The 25,263-nt window shown below is 33.7% G+C and overlaps 2 pseudogenes; one reads left to right on the forward strand and one right to left on the reverse strand.

Annotated features, from left to right (window-relative positions):
- The first annotated feature begins 12,972 nt into the window (after positions 1-12,972).
- LOC120198822 lies at positions 12,973-14,479 on the forward strand (annotated as a pseudogene).
- A 646-nt stretch (positions 14,480-15,125) lies between these two features.
- On the reverse strand, positions 15,126-17,886 carry LOC120198838 (annotated as a pseudogene).
- Between the last annotated feature and the right edge of the window lie 7,377 nt (positions 17,887-25,263).

Here is a 25,263-nt window from a genome sequence, read left to right on the forward strand (position 1 = left end):
ATGTCGAAAGAAGTGAAGAAAGAAGTAATATGGTGTTCGAGGCCATGGTTCAAATGAGCGAGGTTGCCAGATATGTTGGGGAACTAGCTATTGAAGCCGAAATAATTGAGCATCAAGTTGATCCAGTTTCTAAGTGCGGAAAGAAGGTGTCATGGTTAATGAAGGAAATTATAGAGCTTAATAAGAAAGCTATGCCTTATCTGTAGTTCTGAAATATTATAAAGAAACTTTTGTATGCCGATGAAAGTTGTTCTATGACAGTTGACTTTTTGGGATCAATGTTTTTTTTACATACATGCATTTTGCATACATTCATCATTCATTTCATAATTTTCGCTATGATTTATTTTATTAAGATAAAAATTCATTAATTAAAATTTGAAAAAATAATATAAAAGATTTTTCAATCGCAGTTACTCTGGCCAAAAGAGAAATACTACATCACTACGGTACTAGACAAGCCACTAAGAGAATTATGGAGGATAAAATACAGCGTATTGAGGAACAGCATCATAAAGAACAAGAAGAAATGAGAATGAAGCTGGAAAAAATTGAAGCCAGCATTGCAAATTCACAAGACAGTATGATGAAGAAGATAGAGGACATGTTTAAAAGGCAGGCTATTATTGGAAAAATGCCTGAAAATCCTGTATCTTTTGACCAAGAACCCATATATCCTTTAGGTTTTCCATCAGAACCAATTTATCATTCTGGTACTACCCCTATACAAATCAATGCTCGTACATCTGCATTACAAGAAGTCAAACCACATGAAGATCAACAAGTGGATCCTGCATCTTCAGGCAAAAATCCACTTATATCAGATGTGAAAATAGGGGATCTCAATACTGATCAGTTGATCCCAGATTTAAATGAGCTGAATGAGAAACAAAAAGTAAATGAAGAGCTGACCAGACAGATCAAGAGCTTAGAAGAACGAATGAAATCCGTGGAAATAACTGAGTCATTCTATGGGTTTGATGCTAGTGAGTTAAGTTTGGTTCCAGACCTAATCCTCCCTATCAAGTTCAAAGCTCCCGAATTTGATAAATATAATGGTACTACATGCCCTTCATCCCACATCACTATGTTTTGTCGAAGAATGGCAGGATATGTGAAGGATGAAAAATTATTAATTCATTGCTTCCAGGATAGTTTGACAGGACCGGCTTTAAAATGGTATACTCAATTGACCAAAGCCAATATTAGATCCTGGAAAGATTTGGCTAAAGCATTTTTAGAGCAGTACCGCCATGTGACAGACATGGTCCCTGATAGATGGACTCTCCAGAATTTGGAGAAAAAGAATAATGAAACATTCAGACAGTATGCCCAGAGATGGCGTGACATTGCAGCCCAAGTTCAACCACCTTTGTCAGAAAAAGAGGCCACAGTAATGTTTGTCCATACATTGAAGGCCCCTTATTTAAATCATCTAATGGGGAATGCAACCAGAAATTTTGCAGATTTGGTCATTTCTGGAGAATTAATTGAAAATGTTTTGAAAAGTGGCAAGATTGAATCGAATGATGGGTCTAGTTCCAAAAGACCTACATACCGGAAAAAGGAGAATGAGGTCAACAATGCCAATTCTTACAGCAAAGATTCATCGAAAAGTGTTACAATAACCCAGCCAAGGGTTAAGAAAGAGGAAACAAACACTAATCGAGCAGAGTCCAGAGGATCTCGAAAAGAAAATGAAAGGTTATCTTTTACACCTTTACCAGTATCATATGCAGAGATCTATGATTCGCTGTTAAAAGCAGATGTTATACGGCCCTACCCTTTGGTTCCCATGCAACCACCATTCCCTCCTTGGTATGATACAAAGGCACACTGTATTTACCATGAAGGAATTACAGGACATTCTATTGAAAACTGTCTAGCTTTCAAAAGGGTGGTTCAAAATTTGATCAATACTGGGAAGTTGGAATTCAATACACCATCCGCATCAAGTCATCCATTGCCAAATCATGGAGATAAAAACGTGAATGCAATTCAGGAAGAGAACAGAAAGAAAGCAAAGACTGACATTTCTGAAATTAAATCTCCGTTCGTTTGGATATTCCAACAGTTTTCTTTAGCCGGTATAATTCCACAACAATTCAGGCCAAAGCAGAATGAAGGCAAGAATTATTGTGAATATCATCAGGAGAAAGGGCATAAAATTCAACTATGTCCTGAATTTAGGAATTTGGTGCAAAAATTGATGAACAACAGAGAAATAGAATTCTTTGAAGACGAACCCGGGAAAAAAGAAGATGATGTTTGCTCATCAGATGATTCTAAACCAAGTCAAAGAATAAATGATCCTGTGATCATTAATGTGAAATCATCCACGGTGATTCCTGCACCAATAAAGCCAAAAGTAGTTATTACCACTCCTCTACCATTTCCATACAAAGATACCCGCAGGGTACCTTGGAATTATACTACTAATGTTTCAATGGTAGGAGGATCTGATTCTTTAGATAAAACAGAAGAGAAAATACAGAATTTGAGTACTACATCGACGTCTGAAGCAGTGGGCGAGGTCGGTTTCTTTACAAGAAGTGGGAGATGTTACTCTCCCGAAACATCCAATGCTTCAGAACAAGTGAAAGCAAAAGGAAAAGCCGTGACAATACCTCAGAAGGTATTTGAGGATGAATCCCTTCCATCATTCAATGAGCCTGTGACAGAAAAACAAGCTCAAGAATTTTTGAAATTCTTGAAACATAGTGAATATAGTGTGGTTGAACAACTACACAAACAACAGGCGAGAATTTCTATTCTTGATCTTTTGATGAATTCAGAAGCGCATAGGAATGCTTTGATGAAAATCCTCAATCAGACATTTATCCCCGAAGATATATCCCTCAATAAACTTGACAGAATTGTGGGACATATAGCCGCCGACAATTACATAACCTTCACAGATGATGAAATACCAGAAGGCGGAATGGGGTCAGTAAAAGCTTTAAACATCACGACACATTGTCATGGTCATGTGTTGCCAGGAGTATTGATTGACAATGGGTCTGCCCTCAATTTGATGCCTCTAGTTACACTTCAAAGAATGCCTCTGGATCAATCACACATGAAGAGTTATCAGAATGTGGTACGAGCATTTGATGGTACTAAAAAAGAAGTGCTTGGGAAAATGGAAATACCATTGTTAATCGGCCCAGTCGTGTACAATATTGACTTTGTGGTTATGGACATCCACCCCACATATAATTGTCTATTAGGGAGGCCATGGATTCATTCAGCAGGAGCCGTTCCTTCTTCATTACATCAGAAATTGAAATTTGTTGTTGATGGACAACTAATATGCGTCAGTGCTGAAGAAGAAATCATTGCGTCTGTAACAAGCGATGTTCCATATATCGACACCAATGATGAGGCTCTTGAATGCTCTTTCCGAGCTCTTGAATTTGTAAATGCAACCTTTATTGCAGAAGGAAGCAAAATTCCATATCCCAGACTGTCTGATTGCACCAAGATGACGGTACAGCAAACTTTAGGCATCGGAGCTAAAGCTGGGAGAGGTTTAGGAAAGAATCTTCAAGGGATTTCATTTCCTATCAGTATAAAGATGAAAAAAGACCGTTTTGGGCTAGGGTTTAAGCCCAATCTTCAGCAAAAGAACAAAGAGATGAAAAGAAGATGTGAAGACAGAAAGGCAAAATTGAAAGGAGGAGAAATCCTTTGGAAACACATGTCTTTCCCACAGTTGAGGACAACATTCAGATCAGGGGGAACAATTAATGTGGAACAGCAGCTTGTTGAAGCCTTTAAAGAAGAAAAGTTGACGAAAGATCAAGACATAGTTGAAGAAGCTATGAATGGATTATTTATCAACATGATCACGAATAACAACAAGACTGGCAAGTACTTGGATATGATTCGACCATGTCTTCCTGGAGAAACACTCACCAATTGGACCACTGAAGATCTTCCTATAGTTTTTAATATTAATGCAGAGTAATATTCAGAACTAATCTTTATGTTTAGCTCAAAAATATGAAAACTTTTTGTTATCTTGTAAAAGAAATTATGTTAAATATAAGGAACTTTCTTTAAAATTTTCAGATGGCAATCATTCTTTACATTTTATTACATTTATTTATTTCATAAATTTACTATATTCTTTCGTAAATATGTCCGATTTAAATTTGCAGGTGTCACAGTGTTAATAGCATGTTTATTCCTAGATTTAATCCAGTGATAAATTTAGAGCAGCCTATATGTCTGGAAGAGATCAATGGTTGTGAAGATGAACTGGAATGTGATATTCCTACTGAACTATTAAGATTGGTAGAAAAAGAGGACAAACAAATTTTACCACACAAAGAAGAGGTTGAAACTGTGAATTTGGGAACAGATGAAGAAATAAAAGAGGTGAGAATTGGCACTACTCTGACATTCCAGATAAAACAAGAATTGATAAATCTCCTTCAAGAGTTCAAAGATATCTTTGCATGGTCTTATCAAGATATGCCTGGTTTGAGCACAGATATAGTGATACACAAACTTCCAATCAATCCAGAATATAAACCGATTCAACAAAAGCTTAGAAGAATGAGGCCAGAAATGTTGTTACAAATCAAAGAAGAAGTAATGAAACAGATCAATGCAGGTTTCCTACAGGCATCTAAATACCCAGAATGGGTAGCCAACATTGTTCCCGTACCAAAGAAAAATGGGAAAGTTCGAATGTGTGTGGATTACAGAGATCTCAACAAAGCTAGTCCGAAAGACAGTTTTCCCTTACCCCACATAGACACATTGGTGGACAATACTGCAGGACACGCATGGTTTTCATTTATGGATGGTTTTTCAGGATATAATCAGATAAAAATGAATCCTGAAGACATGGAAAAGACGACATTTATAACCATGTGGGGCACATTCTGTTATAAAGTGATGCCATTTGGATTAAAAAATGCAGGGGCAACATATCAAAGAGCCATGGTAACTTTGTTTCATGACATGATGCACAAAGAGATTGAAGTATATGTAGATGACATGATTGCCAAATCCAGAACGGAAGAAGAACATATTCAAAATCTGAGGAAGCTTTTCCAGAGATTGAGGAAGTATCAATTAAAGCTTAACCCCGCAAAATGCACTTTTGGGGTAACTTCTGGGAAACTTTTGGGATTTGTGGTCAGCAAAAAAGGAATCGAGATTGATCCAGATAAAGTTAAAGCAATTCAAGATCTTCCACCACCCAATACAAAAAAAGAAGTTCGAGGATTTTTGGGAAGATTAAATTATATATCTCGGTTCATTTCTCAATTAACTGACAAATGTGATCCAGTGTTCAAATTACTTCGAAAGAACAATCCTGAAGTCTGGAATGAAGAATGTCAAGAAACTTTGGATATTATTAAGAAATACTTATCCAATGCCCCAATTTTAGTATCACCGATGCCTGATAGACCATTAATTATCTATTTGACGGTCTTCGAAAATTCGATGGGATGTGTACTAGGACAGCATGATGAATCAGGAAGGAAAGAAAAAGCTATTTATTATCTGAGCAAGAAATTTACTGATTGTGAAGTTCGATATCCACCAATACAAAAATTATGTTGTGCTTTGGTGTGGACTACTCGAAGACTCAGACAATATATGTTATACCATACTACTTGGTTGATATCAAAACTTGATCCTTTAAAGTTCTTAATGGAATCACCAGCTTTGACAGGCAGAATGGCTAGATGGCAGATGTTATTATCTGAGTTTGATATTGTATATGTCAACCAAAAAGCGATAAAAGGAAGTGTCATAGCTGATTTCCTGGCCAGTCGTGCATCAAATGATTATCAGCCTTTGAACTTCAATTTTCCTGATGAAGATTTGTTATGCATATCCATGAATGAAGAGGACAGAACAAATGATGAATGTGCAACTTGGAAACTTTATTTTGACGGAGCATCTAATGCTTTGGGACGAGGAATTGGGGCAGTGTTAATTTCTCCAGAAAATATTTATTATCCCTTTACAAGTAGACTGGAGTTCTTTTGCACCAATAATATGGCGGAATATGAAGCTTGTGTCATGGGATTGAAAGCAGCTATCGAAAGAAAAATCAAATCTCTCAAGATATATGGAGATTCATCGTTAGTGGTGTATCAATTACGAGGAGAATGGGAAACGAAAGATCCCAAATTATTGGAATACCGAAATTTTACACTCGAATTAGTGAAAGAATTTGAGAGAGTTACCTTCAATTATCTCCCTCGAGAAGAAAATCAAATGGCAGATGCTTTGGCTACATTAGCTGCTATGTTTCAGGCAAATAAGAAGGTTGATATGATGCCAATCAAAATGCAAGTGTATGAAATTCCTGCACATTGTTATAGTGTGGAAGAAGAGGTAGATGGTAAACCATGGTATCATGATATTCTGCAATACATCAAAAATCAAAGTTATCCACCAAATGCATCAGAAATTGATAAAAGAACTTTGAGAAGAATGGCTGCTGGATATTTTCTTGATGGAGAGATTATGTATAGAAGAAGCAATGATCAAATGTTATTGAGATGTTTAAATACCAGCGAAGCTCGAAATGTCATTGAAGAAGTACATAGTGGAATATGTGGAACACATGCAAATGGTCTTTCTATGGCCAGAAAAATAATGAGATATGGATACTATTGGGCTACTATGTACACTGATTGCATTGATTATGCTAGGAAATGTCATAAATGCCAAATATATGCAGACAAGATTCATGTACCCCCATCTCCTCTACATGTAATGACAGCACCCTGGCCATTTTCTATGTGGGGAATAGATGTCATTGGAGCAATCACACCAAAAGCATCGAATGGACATTGCTTCATTCTTGTGGCAATTGATTATTTTACCAATGGGTTGAAGCTGCTTCATATACCAATATTAAGAGGTCCACAGTCTGCAAATTCATAAAAAAAGAGATAGTTTGCCGATATGGCCTACCAGAGAGGATCATTACAGATAATGCTCTGAACCTGAACAACAAAATGATGACCGAACTTTGTACACAGTTCAAGATCAAACATGCAAACTCAGTGGCATATCGTCCAAAGATGAATGGGGCAGTTGAAGCAGCAAATAAGAATATCAAGAAAATCATTACAAAGACTACTGAAACCTACAAAGATTGGCACGAGAAGTTACCTTTTGCTCTATATGCATACCGAACTACTGTTCGAACATCTACTGGGGCAACACCGTTTTCTTTAGTCTACGGGATGGAAGCAGTCTTACCAATTGAAGTTGAGATTCCATCGCTCCGAATATTGAGAGAAATAAAACTGGATGAATCTGAATGGATCCAAGCTAGAGTTGATCAATTGAACCTTATTGAGGAGAAAAGATTGAAAGCTATTTGCCATGGACAGATGTATCAAAAACGGATGATGAAGTCTCATGACAAGAAAGTACATCCAAGAGAATTCCAAGAGGGTGATCTAGTACTAAAAAAGATCTTGCCTATACATAAGATTTCCGTGGGAAATGGATGCCTAATTGGGAAGGGCCATACGTTGTGAAAAAGGCCTTTTCCGGAGGAGCATTGATCTTGGCAGAAATGGATGGAAAAATTCTGAAAATCCAATAAACTCAGATTCTGTCAAGAAATATTATGCTTGAAAAAAAAAAAAAGAAAAGAAAAAGAAGAGAAAGAAAAAAAAAAAGGAAAAGAAGAAAAAGAAAAAGAAAAAAAAGGGTCAAGGTGAAAACCCGCAAAGGGCATCTTGTAACCAAAGGAAGGATTTGAGTTGAAAACCTGAAAAGGCGGCTCAAATGCAGGTTGATATTAGGCATCTGGCAATTGAACTCTCTTAAGATTTTGATCGTTTGGAAGAAGCTTCACATCTACAAGCATTTTGACAACGATTGAGATCTTCCAGACAAAGGCTTACATCATTACTCTAAGTTGTGTCAACTTGATTAATTTAGAAATACTTATGCTTATAATTTGTTGAGACATTTGAATTTTATTATTCTTATGATTGCCAGAACTTTGAATACAATTCTATCTATTTCAAGTTCAATTTATTTGAGATTCAATTTATTTTTGGAAATTCAATTTATTCTTTTCTATTGAATTAACATAATTTTGAAATAATTTAAAGATTTCTGAATATTACTTTATGTTAATATTTTTGAATACATGGAATACAAAGTAAGCAACTCATCACTAGCTTAAAGCCATGAACATCAAGATTGTTACAAGTGGTGCTACCGACAACGAGGTCGAATCCGCTAATTCTACTCATCAATTGCTCCAACCGATCACCATTCAGTTCTTGCACATCTGTTTTCAAAGATATACTAAAACAGTAGAAGATGATCTTTGTAGTACTGATTCCAGTAAAAAGAAACAAGACATTGATATCACTAGGAAACATGTTTCTATACAAATCCTTGTATATGGTTTTTAAGGAAACCTATAAGCATTTCCACCTCATCAGGTTCAAGTGGAGTAACTTTATTCCTTCCAACCCATACTAGATTCCATTTTCAGCACTCATCAAGAACATACTTCTGGACACTCGAAAGTGGCTCTTTGTCATAAGCTTCAAGAACATTACAAATCTTTTCTATCAATTTGGCACTTTTTGGTACATAGTTATAAACAAGTTCAACTTTGTTCTTGGATCCCATGAAGGCCATCACTTCTTTGTCAATGGAAAAGCATCAGAACATAGCATCTTCTAGAAGTGTTCTTTGAGTTATCTGATCTGGTTGATCATAACATAGCATCTTCTGGAAGTGTTCTTTGAGTTATCTGATCTGGTTGGACAGAACATAGCATCTTCTGGAAGTGTTCTTTGAGTTATCTGATCTGGTTGATCATAACATAGCATCTTCTGGAAGTGTTCTTTGAGTTATCTGATCTGGTTGGACAGAACATAGCATCTTCTAGAAGTGTTCTTTGAGTTATCTGATCTGGTTGATCATAACATAGCATCTTCTGGAAGTGTTCTTTGAGTTATCTGATCTGGTTGGACAGAACATAGCATTTTCTGGAAGTGTTCTTTGAGATATCTGATCTAATTGGATAGAATCAAGCATTGAATGTGGAAGATGAATTTGCCAATAGCATCTTCTGGAAGCGTTCTTTGAGTTATTTGATCTGAAGAAGTGCGTCAGCAGCTTTAGTCATTTGAGCAGCACATATAAAATTTATCAATTGATGAATCTGGACCACATTTCTACATGGATATTGAAGCTTCAGCATCTGAGAATCCCATTTTTGTCAAGTATAACAGTTTATTCTCCTCATCAGAATCAAAATTCAAGATTTCTTGGTATTAAAAGAACTATCGATATCTGTGAAATCATCTTGAAAGGTCATTTCATAATCAGATGAGTTGTTATCAGAATCAACATATTGCCAGAATGCAAGCTTTTCAAGAGTTTATACTATTGAGTTTTATTCTCAAGAGGTTTTATGACATTATATCTACATCTACATTTATCAAAGATGATAGATTCTTTGATTTGAAGAAGACAGATATATTGGGTTTCTACAATTGAAGAAATATTCAATTCACTCATCTGAAATCAAATAACTTAACATTCATGCATCATTTTAGGTATTTACAAAATAGGTGCATTTTCATTCATTTTCATCTATGTTGAATTTTTAACAGGAATTTCAAAGATTTTAGCAAAGATTTGAATTCATCAAATTGATGGATCATTCATTTTCAGAGGAAGAGTTCATAATGAGAAGAACTCGTCATCTGAAGAAGGAAGAAGAAGTTCATAATGAGAAGAACTTGTTCAACCTTTTGTTTAAATTCATCACTTGATGGATCATTTGTTTCCAGAGAGTTCATAATGAGAAGAACTCGTCATCTGAAGAAGGAAGAAGAAGTTCATAATGAGAAGAACTTGTTCAACCTTTTGTTTAAATTCATCACTTGATGGATCATTCTTTTCCAGAGAAGAGTTCATAATGAGAAGAACTCGTCATCTGAAGAATGAAGAAGAAGTTCATAATGAGAAGAACTTGTTCAACCTTTTGTTTAAATTCATCACTTGATGGATCATTCTTTTCCAGAGAAGGTTCATAATGAGAAGAACTCATCTGAAGAAGGAAGAAGAAGTTCATAATGAGAAGAACTTGTTCAACCTTTTGCTTGAATTCATCAAATTGATGGATCATTGTTTCCAGAGAGTTCATAATGAGAAGAACTCGTCATCTGAAGAAGGAAGAAAAAGTTCATAATGAGAAGAACTTGTTCAACCTTTTGTTTAAATTCATCACTTGATGGATCATTCTTTTCCAGAGAAGGTTCATAATGAGAAGAACTCATCTGAAGAAGGAAGAAGAAGTTCATAATGAGAAGAACTTGTTCAACCTTTTGCTTGAATTCATCAAATTGATGGATCATCGTTTCCAGAGGAAGAGTTCACAATGAGAAGAACTCGTCATCTGAAGAAGGAAGAAGAAGTTCATAATGAGAAGAATTTGTTCAACCTTTTGCTTGAATTCATCATTTGATGGATCAACATTACCAGGTAAAGTTCATAATGAGAAGAACTCATCTGAAGAAGGAAGAAAAAGTTCATAATGAGAAGAACTCATCAAGAGCCTATTCAACCTTTTGAATGACTCTATCACAAAAAAGAGGTCATCATCATCCCCAGCAGAAAGTTCATAATAAGAAGAACTTATTTAGAGAAAAAGAAGAATTTATTCAATATCTCCATAATGATCAAAGTAAAGTCAAATGGATAAAAAAAAATTTATTATCTTTTCATCTTTGCCTTATTCTTGTTAACACAAGAATGAGCAAAGAGGGGCAGCTGAAGATACTATTTTTTTTATCCATATTATTATTATTATATTATTATTATCATTATTATATTATTATTATTATTATTAATATTATTATCATTATTAATATTATTATTATTATTATTATTATTATTATTAATATTATTATTATCATTGTTAATATTATTATTATTATTATTTTTATTATTATTATTATTATTTTTATTATTAAATATATTAAATACATATAAATTACAAACCAATTACAATTAAACCGGCCCAGTTACAAACCAACTGAAACCGGTCCAAATCCAACCAGAAACCCTAAATATTTGGGTTTCCAGTTAGGGTTTCCTAACCCTAATCATCCTCAGCCGCCTCATCACAGCCGTTGGATCTGGCACGATCCAACGGTCCACATGGCTCCAGAGAGGAACCCTAGGGTTTGATACCCTAGGGCCACGCGGCTGCCGACAGTCTTCTCGCCGTCTCCGTCGCTGCCACGTCCCGAATGAAGGCTCCAGAAGATCATACCAGCCGTCCATGCAAGGCTACGGGGTGAGTCACCACTGGTAGTCCGGTGACTCACCGAAGCCCCCTCTTCGGACCGGTCCGAGATGAACACCGGTGGTGGCTATAAAAGCCACCACCCACCTGCGAAAAAAAAAAGAGGGAGAGACAGCAAGAAGAGACAGAGACTGAACCAAAAAGAAAAAAAAAAGGAAAATAGAGAGATATAAAACTACCAACGATCCCAACAGAGCAAAAACAGAAAGAAGAAGAGAGGGGAGAAGCTTACCAAGGAAGCCTTGACCGTCGCCGGAAACACTGAACATCGCCGGAGAACAAAAAAAACCGAAGGTATATTTATAGATCTGCTCCGATTGGGAGCCATTTAAAGAAAAAGAACATCGGAACCGTCCTTAGGACGGTCCGATCTATTCAATGGTGTCAAAAATACAATTTTCCGGCCACCGGATACGGTGGCCGGCGGTGATAAACACGGCGGCACACGGTGGCCAACCGGTGACCGGCTTCCCTCCGGTGAGGGAAGCTAGAGAGAGGCGAGAGAGTTTTTAAACTCTCTCGGTTTAGAGAGAGAGAAGGAAATGAGGAATGAAATGGTTGGCCCTTCGGGCCAGCCGGTTTGGGACTCTTATAGTCCTTCCCGAACGACGTCGTTTCGGGAAGGACTATGCGTGTAATTACAAAATAGTTAAATCCCTTCCGCAGTCCTTCATATTTGTAAACTTTACATTTTGGTCACTAAACTGAATTTATAAGAATTTTAATTCGGTCTTTGAATTTTAAATTTTATTCATTTTAGTCTTTTTAATTAAAATAATATATTTAGGATAAATGACAGATTCAATCCCTTAATTTTAATAAATAATTTTTTAGTCCCTAGTTCATACTTTTAATTTATTTTATTATAAAATTTGAATTTTAGATAATTTTATTTTGGTCATTAAATTATTAAATTAGAAAAAAAATATTTAATCCCTATAATTTCAATTAATTAGGAATTAGATTTAGTTTTATTTTATTCATAATTTAGTTATTTATTTTATATGTTTTCATTTTATTGCTTAAAATATATTGTTTTAGTGATATTTTTATTTTATTATATTGTTAAATATTTTTATATATATTCATAAATATGCATATAAAATATTTTTTTTAATATTTGTTTTTTTTTAATATCGAAGAAAAGGACAGTCTTAATACAACTGGATGTCCTATTCTGATATTTTAAAATTAAAAAGTAAACAATATTATTTAAATTAATATTTATCAATATCAAAGAAAAGAGCTGTCTTAAGGCACCTAGAAGTTCTTTTCGGATATTTTTAATAAATAAATATTTTTTAATAGAATTATAAATTAAATATATTTTTGCATTTTAATAGAGACAATTTATAATTAAAAAGTACCAATTTTGGGCGTTGTAGGGGTGCTAATCCTTCCCTAAACGTAACCGACCACGAATCCCTTTTTATTATTAAAAAGAACGAATTTTTGGTTATAAAACGCAGATCAGTTCATCTTTTAAATATGGTTTTCTTAAAAACTATTTTAAAAGAAAATTTTTAGGTATTCGACCTACCTAATCCAAAAGGTCGATGGCGACTCACAAATTATTCTCAAAATTATTTATTAACATCAATTTCCCTGTCAAATTATAATATTTCGTGCACGGACGAAAACCGGTTACGACAATACTCACTGCCTCTCCATCTTCCTCCTCAGATATAGACACAGAGGTCAGTCACTGACTCAATGGAAAACAAGTTTTGGTTAAAATATTTTGCTTAGATTACTAACTTTTCAATGGATCTTTGTCTTGGTTGTTGTTTCCCGGGTTGCTTTCCACATGCATGACTCATGACCCTTGATTGTATTGCCTTTTGGTCTCTTTCAAATGTTTTCTCCTCCATGAAATTGTACCAGAATATAGTGGTTTTTGATACCTAGGGTAGTATATTTTTTTTTAGTATGAAGTGATTATAAGATAATCTGTTTAGAATCTTTTTTAACTATCGATAACGTACATACACCTTGTACACATAGCTGCTCGAACCTGAGACTTCTAGGCTGAACAACGCTTTCTTTTACTAATATATCCCATAATGGGTACTACCTAGGGTGGTAAGTTTACAAGTGCTCTTTTTACAGCTCTGGTTTTGGGGATTGGGATTGGGATTGGGATTGTGATCTTGAGCCTTATTTTATTCAATTTCTACCATAAGTCTTTAATAATGGAGGCTGGAGTGTGCTGCTTGGGGTGCTTTTTTCTCTTCACAGTGGGGTCTTCAAGCGTTGAAAACTGCAGCAGGCAGCACTCAATAATTGCAACAAAACAATTGATGCCGGCATTACTTGTAACGTCCTGCTAGTGTCAGCAGCACACACTGAACATTACTGCTCCTGGATCAGAAATATCAGGAGGACATAATTGATTAAAAATGTCATAGATTCTTTTCCACCATGACATTGATATTATCTTAATTTTCTGACAGAAGGGTGACCTTAGATCTTAGAGTTAACTCATGTCTTTTTGTGTGCTCGACTTGATGTCATATAATTTACCAATAACAGTGCTAAGATCGAGTATAGATTGTTGAGTCCCATTGTCTTGCTTGCTTTGATTGCAGTTGACAGGGTCTTGTTTCCATGACAATTACATTACATTTGGGAGCTTAATTGGTGTTTCCAGCATCCTGGAACTGTCTAAAAGATCTGTAAGAGGGAAGAAAGCTGAAGCAAGAAAACAAAACCGGATCAACACCAAGAGATCGAAAGTTTGGGCCTTTTCGTTATGCTCGAGGGATAATGTCGACGTTGAGTGTGACAACATGATCGATGTACCGTCATCACTCGGTCACTTCCTCGAGGCGGAAAGAAGAGCTGCTAGTGGGATATAGGAGGAACCACAGTCCTAATCAGGTCCAAAACCTTAGATCATCTATATGAACAAAATGTTACCAAGTATGGCCTTACAACAAAGGTTTTGGTCTCATATTTTCTGATTAAGTTCCTTATGTTTTATGCAAATGGAAGAATCTGATTTCCTCTGTGATTCCTCAGTGGTTTTACTTGTTTTGTTTTCTTCACTTCTATTGTCGTGTTGCTTGAATCTTTAGCAATTATAGTTGATTATTTGATAATGGTTCGTTTAAGCAGGCCAACAACTTCCTCTGCCTAGGCCAAGCCCGCCCAGAATATAAATATATGTTGACAGGATATTCTATATATATTTTCTTACGGGCAAACTACATATTCAGTCACCCACATATTCATGTGGTTTTGTTTTATTTATACAATTTTTTTTTCAAAATCATATTCAATATTACATTTTCATTCCCTTAAATAATAAACAGAATTATTAATATAATATTTTTTTATTTCCTACCAATAATGATGTGGTATTACTTTATGATAACACACCAATGTCATTGTTAATTTTTTAACGACAAGTGATCAAAATAGAATTAAAATTTAATATTAAATTTAATTTTAAATAAAAAATAATTAAATGATCAAAACATGAACAAATTAGGGATGGGCAAAATGAAAAAAATGAAAAAATGATTTCATCACTTACACTTTATTCTAAAATTGTTGATTCAGGGGAAGGAAAATCAAACAATGTATTACAGTCAAATGATGAACACTCCCCTATTTTTAGCATTGTGGGGCCAACAGTCTTTGATTTGACTCTTTCCACGCCATGCTTTCAACAAAATTTCAAGCAGCAGCCATGGAAGAATGTTGAAAACATTTTTCTAACATTTTTGAAGAAAAATGAATTTATTTCCAAAAATATATTAATCTAATGACCCAATGCTACCTTTAGAATCTCAAGCAAACAAATATTACAACAACAATATGACCCCACCAATCCAACACCTGCAATTCCTTTGCTTATTTTGCCCTACAAATGGACCCCAAATTCTCCTTCTATATACCCTATGGATCCCCTCCCCTACTCTTTTAACTAAGCAGATAGCTGCCCCATTATCAAGGCTGCTTATCCATCCATTCATTTTCTGCACCGATCCTCCCCATCTTGTTAAATGAACCCACTGCAGATAAGCTCTTGAAACTACTGCTTCCCTCGCTCAAATTCTTTGACTTCCTCGGCTTTCTCAGCTTAGGGGAACTGACGTCGATCTCGTGATCGGCGACGTAGCAATCTTTATCTTAGCTACCCCCAATCGAACAATGGTGCTCCGACAAAAGGGGCACACCGGGGCGTTACGCTTGCGGTTGTGGGGTTCGGCTTGTTATGGCAGCAAAGGGCCAGTGTGCATTTTGCACACATTTGGTGGCCGCAATCTTGAACTTCAATTGTACAGACCTGCTCGAAGCATATGCAGCATACTTCGGAATCACTAACCTACATCGAAATAATTAGCCGGTGAATATATCAGTTACATTATTGCCAACTCCAAAGTGTTGTAAATAGTGAAAAACATGGTCCACAACCCTACTAAATAGTAGGATCAATGCAAAATTGGATATTATGGTGACTTTAGCATGTTAGAGTGAAAAAGAGAAACCTATGCACTTAAGATGTTTAATGGGAAAATCTATGCATTTAAACACAAAATAAGTTTCATGGGATAGGTATCAAGAAAAGACAATAGCTTTCATTCGTTGAAGAATCGAACAAAAACTTAATTAAGCTGAAAATAGAAATCGAACACATGGTGTTGGTTCCATAGTTTTACCTCGGAAATAGTGTCGTCTAGCCCGGATTCGGAGTACGAGGGTGACGGAGATGGAAGTGAATAACATATTTGTTTCAAGATGTTCTTTTCCCTTTCCCTGTTTGCTTCCATTAAGGCCTGTTCTAATAGTGATTTCGCCTCGCCGTTGAGCTCACTAATGAACTTTAAAGGTGCTGGCCAGACAAGAGGTTCAGCTGATGAAGGATTTAGCAGGGCGGCACATGCTCCATGTTTGTACTTAAGAGCAACTACATACGGTATTCTCCTGTCAGAAAATGAACATAACAATAGCAAGTTAAGCCAAAAGAAATATATATAAACACATATTACAGACGAAATAAGATATAATTAAACATGTATCGTATCATTATCACATATGGTAAGAAAAAAGAAGGAAAGCATCAAGGCCAAGGAATAGATTCCCACCACTTTACATCAGACTATGTAAGACAAAAGGATTGACTAGAATATAATGAAACTAAATCAGGAATCTCTCGAAATCATTAAACAAAAACATGAAGAAGAAAAGGTCTGCAATAAGAAAATAACGTAGAAATCCATACAAACACAGTTATATTAAACTATACCCAGATGCATCTCTTTGAAGACGATCGGCACCCCATGCTAATAACTTGCGGATACAATCGAGAGAACCACCTCTAGCAGCCAAATGAAGAGGGGTGCTTCCTGGAAAACTGAAAAACAACAAATTTTCAATCATTATATTCATTTGTAAAAGACTAATGCAAAAAAAAAATCAATTATAAAGGATAACTTCAGAAAAAAATTATTACCCATATCCACCAGTTGAAGCACAAACAAGAGCACCATTGTCCAACAGGATATCAACGCAATCAGACCGTCTTTTACGGGCTGCTAAGTGCAAGGGAGTGGCTCCCCTAGCATCTCTTATATTCACAAATCGTGCATATCCCCTGATTTTGATATCCAATCCAAATATATATATATATATATATATATATATAAGATCAATTAAAAAAACTGAGATCAATCAACCAATTAATCAAGAATAGATATTGAGAAATGAAGACAACCATGAAAAGGCAACAGGGCTAGATTGAGCAGAAGAGAGGATGGCTTGAAGGCAGTCAAAGTGACCATAATAGGCTGCATAGTGCAGGCAAGTTCTTCCATGGAGGGAATCAAACATTAAGATCTGAAAAAAGCATATATCAGATCATTCAATTTAAAATTATCTTTTCAACATGAAAAGAAAATAGATTGATTTTCAACTCCCAGGAATTTCAAAAAGAAAATAAAATAAAATGGCTTACATTGGCTCCAGCTTCAATAAGCCTCTCCACACAGGAGATCTTCCCATGCATTGCAGCCAACGTAAGTGGAGTCTGAAACCATTGACAAGGCAACAACAAAAAAAAAAAAAACTAAATAAAGATAATATATAAACAAAAAGAACTTAAAAGCTTCAAAAATGAAAATTACCTGCTTGTGACGATTCAGCACATCTGGGTTCACGGATTTCTCCAAAAGCATATCCAAAATCTACCAACGAATAAAGAACACACATTTGCAGATCAATGAATTGAAACCAAATACGGAAGTAGAAAGCTAAAAAGAGCCGAACATAATCCGAAAAGGCAATATTCAGAAAGCCTTCAAAGGGACTACCCAGTACCCACCTCGATCTGGCCATTGGCAGCAGCTATATGAAGAGCAGAATGGCGTTCATAAACAGTTTTATGATATAAAAGATTGGGTTCTCTCTTTAACAAAGATTCCACGGTTTCAATATCTCCAACTTTAACTGCACTGAACACTCCATTCTCTTGATTCGCCCCACAGCTCAACCCCTGACCCATCTTTCAAGAGAGAGAGAGAAAGAGAGAAAACTCTTCAGAATTACCTCTTTCTTTCACCACCGGTCGTCGGCGAGGCCCTCCGATAGCAGTTGGTGTTGTGTGGTGGTGGCCTGGCCTCTCGCTTAAATTTGGCAAAAGTTCTCATTTAAGTAGTTGCTCTTCAAAAGCGAATGAAGGGGAAGAAATAATTAATTAATTATTTTGTTTGGTACTATATACATTTCTTTTTTTTTATTATTGGAGTATTTTTTTTAGGGAGATCTAAAAGGGAAGATATCAACCGTTTATTACTTCGTTTCAGTGAGAAATATCCGTACGATCGGGAAGGGTAAAATGAAGATGATAAATTGGTTTATACAAATAATAATGATAATAAAATGTCCAGCCAATGAAATTGCAGCGTGTTAATTGGAGTTAAGGTGGTTTTGACTACGAGACGGCGTCGTTTTATCCACGATGATCATCTTTATTTTATTTTTACTTTCTTTTTCCTTTTTTTCTTTTTACGTATTTGGCTAATTATTTTATTGAAAAATCAAAATGCTTTTTTTTTCTTTTTAATTGTTAGGTAAGGAACAAGGGAAAGTTCGTAGATTTATTAAGATATAAGCCAATATATAAATTATCATGCTCATATATTTATCATGTTATCATCTTTTTTATTTTTTATGATTCGTTAAATGATATAATTAGATATATTCATATTTATCTTTTGTTCGAGTTTTTAATTAAAGTTGGTAGAGCACAAGGTTCTTAACCTTGAGATCGTGGGATCGAGTCTCACGGAGGGCATTTCATAATTCGGAGGTCTCTTACGGAAGCTGCTCTCAACCTGATGTTGGAGGTAGCCTACTATCTTACCTCTCCCTTACCTCATATATATATATATATATATGAGAAAAAGAAACAACCATTTTTATATATTTACATATATTTTATGCTTGTTTGAATAATAACAATTCAAGATCACGCTAAGAATGATTAGAATTTTCAAGTGAAGATGTTAATAGTTTGATGATAAAAATAAAATTGAATAATTAAAGGTGAAGAAGTTACTTTTGACGTAACAGAAAGAAAAATAATAAATAAAGTGAGAGAAGTAGAGTTGAAACGAGGGTAATTTTGTTCTAAAAGAATTTAATTTAATTTAAAGTTAATTTAAGATGATTTTAATTTAAAATATTATTATGTTTAACTTAAAAAATCATACAAATTTATTAATTTTTTTAACAATTTCTGCCTAGAGAGAGAGGGAATGAAGATTTCGTTACTAATAAGTACTATACCTACAACTCCAAGAAGATGAGATGTATCAATTGAGAACTTTTAATCATATACTTTAAAGATCGTTTATAATTTGAATCTTTTTCAACAAATCAGTTTGAAAAATTAAACTAAATGTATAACAGGTAAAATGTATAAGACGGTAGAAGTTTGATGTAAACGGTAAACCTAATTTAATTATATTCCTAACTCCCACATTTTACATAGTTTAAGCATGTTTTCGGCAAATCAGACCGAAGAAAAGCATTCCAATGAAGGGATTTGTTTTATTTATTTTCCTTTTTTTAGTCAATTTTTTAACACTCCAATCAAATAGTTTCAATGATAAAAATAAGATAAAATTGTCACTTTTACCCCTATAATAGACATAATTTATTATTTTTGCACTTATTGTATTTTATCATCAATTTAATATTCGAAATTACTCAATTACATCATTTTATACCATACCTCTCACTTAAAACCTTAAATTGAGAGTTTGGAGTTAAATGTTTAGGGTTATCAATATAAGGTTTTAAGTTATGAATAGGGTATAAAATAATATAATTAAATAACTTTGAAGGCTAAATTGATGCGAAAATATAATAGGAGCAAAAATAATAAATTATGTATACTAAAGGCAAAGTGGCCCTTAAGCCTAAAAACAATATTGTTCTCTTTAAAGATTTTGGGTTCGAGCAGCTACGTCTGTAAAGTGTATATTATTAATTAATTAATTAAAAAATTTCTATACAAATACCACCTTATAATTATCCGATACTATTAACAAATATTGTAAAATTGTATGCTAGGCAAATGTGGTTTTTAGCTAAATTAACAATTAATTCTTCCAAACTATCCATTCCTTTTTAACCAGCATTTCGAACCGTGGGGTAACGTCAAAAACTAAACAAAGTGTCACAAGTAAATTTTATTTTGTCATTTATTTTTTGAAGGGGATTACAGATATTTTATTATTTGTAGAGATTTCGAATACAATATTATTATTCTAAAGAGATTAAAATCAATATGTCGATGGAGTTTAAGAAGTGATTTTATTGATGAAGGGTAATATATTCTTATATTATCTTTAGCATGAATATATTTGATCGGTTGACTATGTTGTTTATCTTTATTTTCTCATATTCCTTTAGGTCATGAGTTTTAGACCTACAAGTAATATTCTTCTTCTTTTTTTTAAAAATTCAACAGAAACAAACGACCTTAGTACTTTTTATTTTATTTTATTAAAAAACATTAATATGAAGTCGTCTGAAAATATCCATCGTCCAATCTGGTTCAATAAAACAATCGATAGCGGAAACGATTCGGTAGGTATATCAAAAACCAAAATAGCTGATAAAATATATTATCTTGTAAATAATAAAACTTTTAGTTCAAATATCTTAATTTTAATTCAATTTGATATTAATGTCAAGTCCATTCAAACAAGTAAAGGTCCAAAGTTTCATAATTAATTAATTTAGATATTTAACGTTATTTTAAAAAAATATTTTATAAATAATAAAATATATATTTTAAACATGGTATTATAAATTTAAAAATATATAATATCCTAATTAAAGTTTCCAGAAAAGTGGGAAAATAGTAGGAATGGGTAGGGGGAGTATATGTAATAATTATACTCAATAAATTAAGCTAAGGAGGGAACAAAATGTCGGTGTTATCAATTTATTAAACATTTTATTACTAAACTAATAATAAATAATAATTGGGATTAGAAGGGACCAGAGATTGGGATACAAAGGCACATGCTAGGTGAGCAGGCAAACCAAATAATTTTTTTATATATAATAAATAATATATTTTCGTCTCTAAATTTTAATAAATTTATTTCTATTAAAATTTTATAAATTTATAAAATCCTTTTTCTAATTCATCATTGCCATGGAGGATCTACCTTCTTCACTGCCATATCTACAGCCTTTTTAAAGGTTAACTGCACTGAACAATTAAATTTTTAAATATATACGTTTTCAAATTAAAAAATAATAAATAATTCTATTAAATTTTAAGGACATTATCTGTTCTTATATGTTAGATACGAGTTTTATATAGTAGGTATCAATTTATTGAAAATTTGATCAAATGTTTGTTTAGACCATTATATTTTTAAAAATTATTAAATAATTATTAAATTTGTCGAACTATTATACAATGATTAATGTAACATTATAATACTCGTAAGATTTTGATAAATTTTATGATCATTTTTTAGTAGTTTAATAAAATTTAATGATTGTTTTTATAATAATTCGATAAATTTAATTATTATTTTATAATAAATTAATACATTTAGTGATCAATTTATTACTTTTGAAAGTTAGTGACCAAAATGATTATTTAAGCATAGTTTAATGACTTTTAGTGTATTTTGTCTTAAAATTTTATGATCATTTTATAACAATTCGAAAAAAAATAATAATCATTTTATAATAGTTCAATAAATTTAATACTAATTTTATAACTTTTAAGATTTAATGATGAAAACAATCATTTGAATATAGTTTAATATCATATGATGTAGTTTATCTATTTTAAAATTATATACTACCATCATCTAATCAATCGAAGAGTGCATAAAATTATATAAACTCAATATATAAAAAATTAATTTAAAAAATTAAATTTTACTCAAAGATGATAGTCAATGAAGCCTGCACATTAACGAATAGTCAAATAGTTATCAATTTCCATCCTTGATTCATGCTCAAGTGAACAAAAGTTAGAAGGGGAAAAAACTTAGTTTGGAATTAGAACCTTTCTATCAATTTTACCTATAAATATTCCTAATATTTGATTAAATAATCATTTTAATTTTGATTATTTTTTAAAACATTTTGGTCCTAGTATTTCATTTTAGTATAAAAATGTCATAATGTTTAACTAAATAATCACTTTAGCCCTTATTTTTTTCGAGAGTATTTTAACTCTCAACATTTTATTTTAGGATAAAAAGATTCGTATTTTATAATATTATTTGTTAACAAACTATTTTTATTTATAGATGAGAATTTTGTTCTCAAATAGAACGTTAGGAGTTAAAATCCTAAAAAAAATAAAAATAACTATTTCACCATATATTAGAAACATTCTTACATTATGCCCTGTTTTTCATATTAAGATTGAAATAATTAAGGAGAAAAAAAGGGGTTTTCATATTAAGATTGAAATAATTAAGGGGAAAAAAGGGTTTGAAAATAGTTATCCGAAAATGTCAGCTTTTCACTATTCTAGTGGGTTCCATCCACATTAAGGAATATCCCATCATGCACTGATGATACATACATATGCATGTATGTCTTTTGGGGCCATTGATTTGCATTTTTTGCTACAGTTCTGAACCCATTTCAACAGGATGCATAAGCAAGTTAAAATGAACAACATTATGCATATAGGGTTGTACATAAGGATAGTAAACGGGTATAATTTCGTGGATTTTGTACCGTATTTATTTTAATTGGGGTAGGGATGGGTATAATTTTAGTGGGTAGTGGGCGGGTGTAGATTTAGAAAGTGGTATCCGTCGCGGGTAGTAGATATAAATCCTAATACTGTATAAAATATAATTGGGGCAGGGATGGGTATAATTTTAATGGGTTTGACACCTTACCCGCTCCGCATTTGCTCGTCCAGTTAAATATCCGTTACATTTTGGACCATTATGAATTTAGGTGTAATTTTAAAGACTAATTTATAAATCCTAATATTGTATAAGATATAACTGGTTATTTAACCAAATATTAGGGATAAGTTAAGTTTATGCATAATTTTTTTTCCTTTCAAACCTCTCATTAGTCATTACTGCGCCGATCTTCAAAGACAGTATGGGTTCTACGTATTTCTCAGTTTCATTTGTTACTATCATGTTTCTGCCGATCTTCAAATGATGTTGGATTTTATGGTGTTTTTGGTATAAATGATTCATTGTCTTAGGATATTGGAAGGGATTGCATAATAAAATACTCGTTTTTTAGTGGATATAAATCCTAATACTGTATAAAAAATATAATTGGGATAGAGATGGGTATAATTTTAATGGGTTTGACACCTTACCCGCCCCGCATCCGCCCGCCCAGCTAAATATTCATTACATTTTGGACCATTATGAATTTAGGTGTAATTTTAAAGACTAATTTATAAATCCTAATATTGTATAAGATATAATTGGTTATTTAACCAAATATTAGGGATAAGTTAAGTTTATGCATAATTTTTTTCCTTTCAAACCTCTCATTAGTCATTACTGCGCCGATCTTCAAAGACAGTCTGGGTTCTACGTATAGGGATGGCAAACGGGTACGGTTTCGTGGATTCCGCACCGCATCCGCTCCAATTGGAGCGGGGATGGGTATAATTTTAGCGGGTAGTGGGCGGGTGTGGATTTATAAAGTGGTACCTGTCGTGGGTGGTGGGCGGGTAATGGGTTTGAGACATTACCCACCCCGCATCCGCCCGTCCAGCTAAATATCTATTAAATTTTGGACCATTATGAATTTAGGTGTAATTTTAGAGACTAATTTATAAATTTTAATATTATATAATATATAACATATAATTTAACTAAATATTAAGGATATTTAGTCTTTAATCTGGTATTTAATTAGGAAAATATTCGGCTCTTTGATTAAACCCATAATCCCACTAACCACGTCACTTTCCATGTTCTTTAGCCCATGCTGCCCATCCAAACACAAATTAGCCGTACTATAAGCATTAACATCAAAAGAAGCAGTTTCCATGTTCTTTAGCCCCTCAAAACCCATATTAGGCGCACTATGAGCATTAACATCGAAAGCAACACAACAATCTAGCTCTGTTACTACATGCTCCCTATAATCTGTTTCCATAACATTCGTAGAGCCACTCCTCTGACAAATTGAAGCATGCGCTGCTACCCCATCACGAACTTTCTGGGAACCAACTCCAACATCTCATTAGTTTGTTGTCAGGCGGGTCTAGATGGGTATGTCACTAGTGGGTAGTGGGTGTGGGGATGGATTTGAAAATGTACCCGCGTGGGCGGGTGTGGATTTGAAAATTTGTACCCATCATGGGTGGTGGGCGGGTGGTGGATTGAAAAATAGTAGGTGGGTATAGGGATGGGGGATGGGGTATCTACACCCGCCCCGCCCGTTTGCCATTCCTATCTACGTATTTCTCAGTTTCATTTGTTACTATCATGTTTCTGCCGATCTTCAAATGATGTTGGATTTTGTGGTGTTTTTGGTATAAATGATTCATTGTCTTAGGATATTGGAAGGGATTGCATAATAAAATACTCGTTTTTTAGTTAAAATGTCGAAATCTTATATCAATCTGCATGCATTGATACTGGTTGGAACATATCAAAACTTATCGAAACTGTGGAAACGTACTGAAATTCGGATTGGAATGGAACTTAGACTACTTGATATCAGTTTAGGGCAAAATGAGTAAGTACTAGTTTTATTTATGTGTTTGTTGCTTATGTATAACTTAAGTTTGATGTCAAGCGAGTCTAGTCGGGTACATCTCTAGTTGAGTAGTGGGTGTGGGGATTGATTTGAGAATGTACCCGCGTGGGCGGGTGTGGATTTAAAATTTTTTACCCATCATGGATGGTGGGCGGGTGATAGATTGAAAAATATTAGGTGGGTATGGGGATGGGGGAGGGGGTATCCGCACTCAACCCGCCTGTTTGTCATCCCTAGTTGTACAGCTGGTGGTGTAAGTTCAATCTCCAAGACTAGTATTTTTTTTTTTCAATTCAAAAAGTTGTTAAACCCCAGTTCAATAGTTGATTTTTTTAACTATTCAAACATAAAGTATTTTACTTTGACTAGAGTGCGGTTTTGATCCTTTCTATCATGTTGAAAACTTGAAATTTTGGATTTGATTCATATATTTTAATTTTGTGTAGTTTTACCCTCTACTTTTATAATATCATTAGTTAATCTATAAAATTAATGATGTTGATTACTTTTAATTAAAAGATTTGTGTCAATTAGCTAATAGTATTATAAAAAATAGATGAATAAATTATGTGACGAAATCCTGAATTTGAATAATGCATAAAAACCAAAATCATATTACTGGGTTCAAATCAACAAGTATGACTTATGAAACCCTAAACTAAAATTTTAATATTAGTTTG

The sequence above is a fragment of the Hibiscus syriacus genome, unplaced genomic scaffold (genome assembly GCF_006381635.1).
Source record: "Hibiscus syriacus cultivar Baekdansim isolate YM2019G1 unplaced genomic scaffold, ASM638163v2 tig00004810_pilon, whole genome shotgun sequence".
Lineage (NCBI taxonomy): Eukaryota > Viridiplantae > Streptophyta > Magnoliopsida > Malvales > Malvaceae > Hibiscus > Hibiscus syriacus.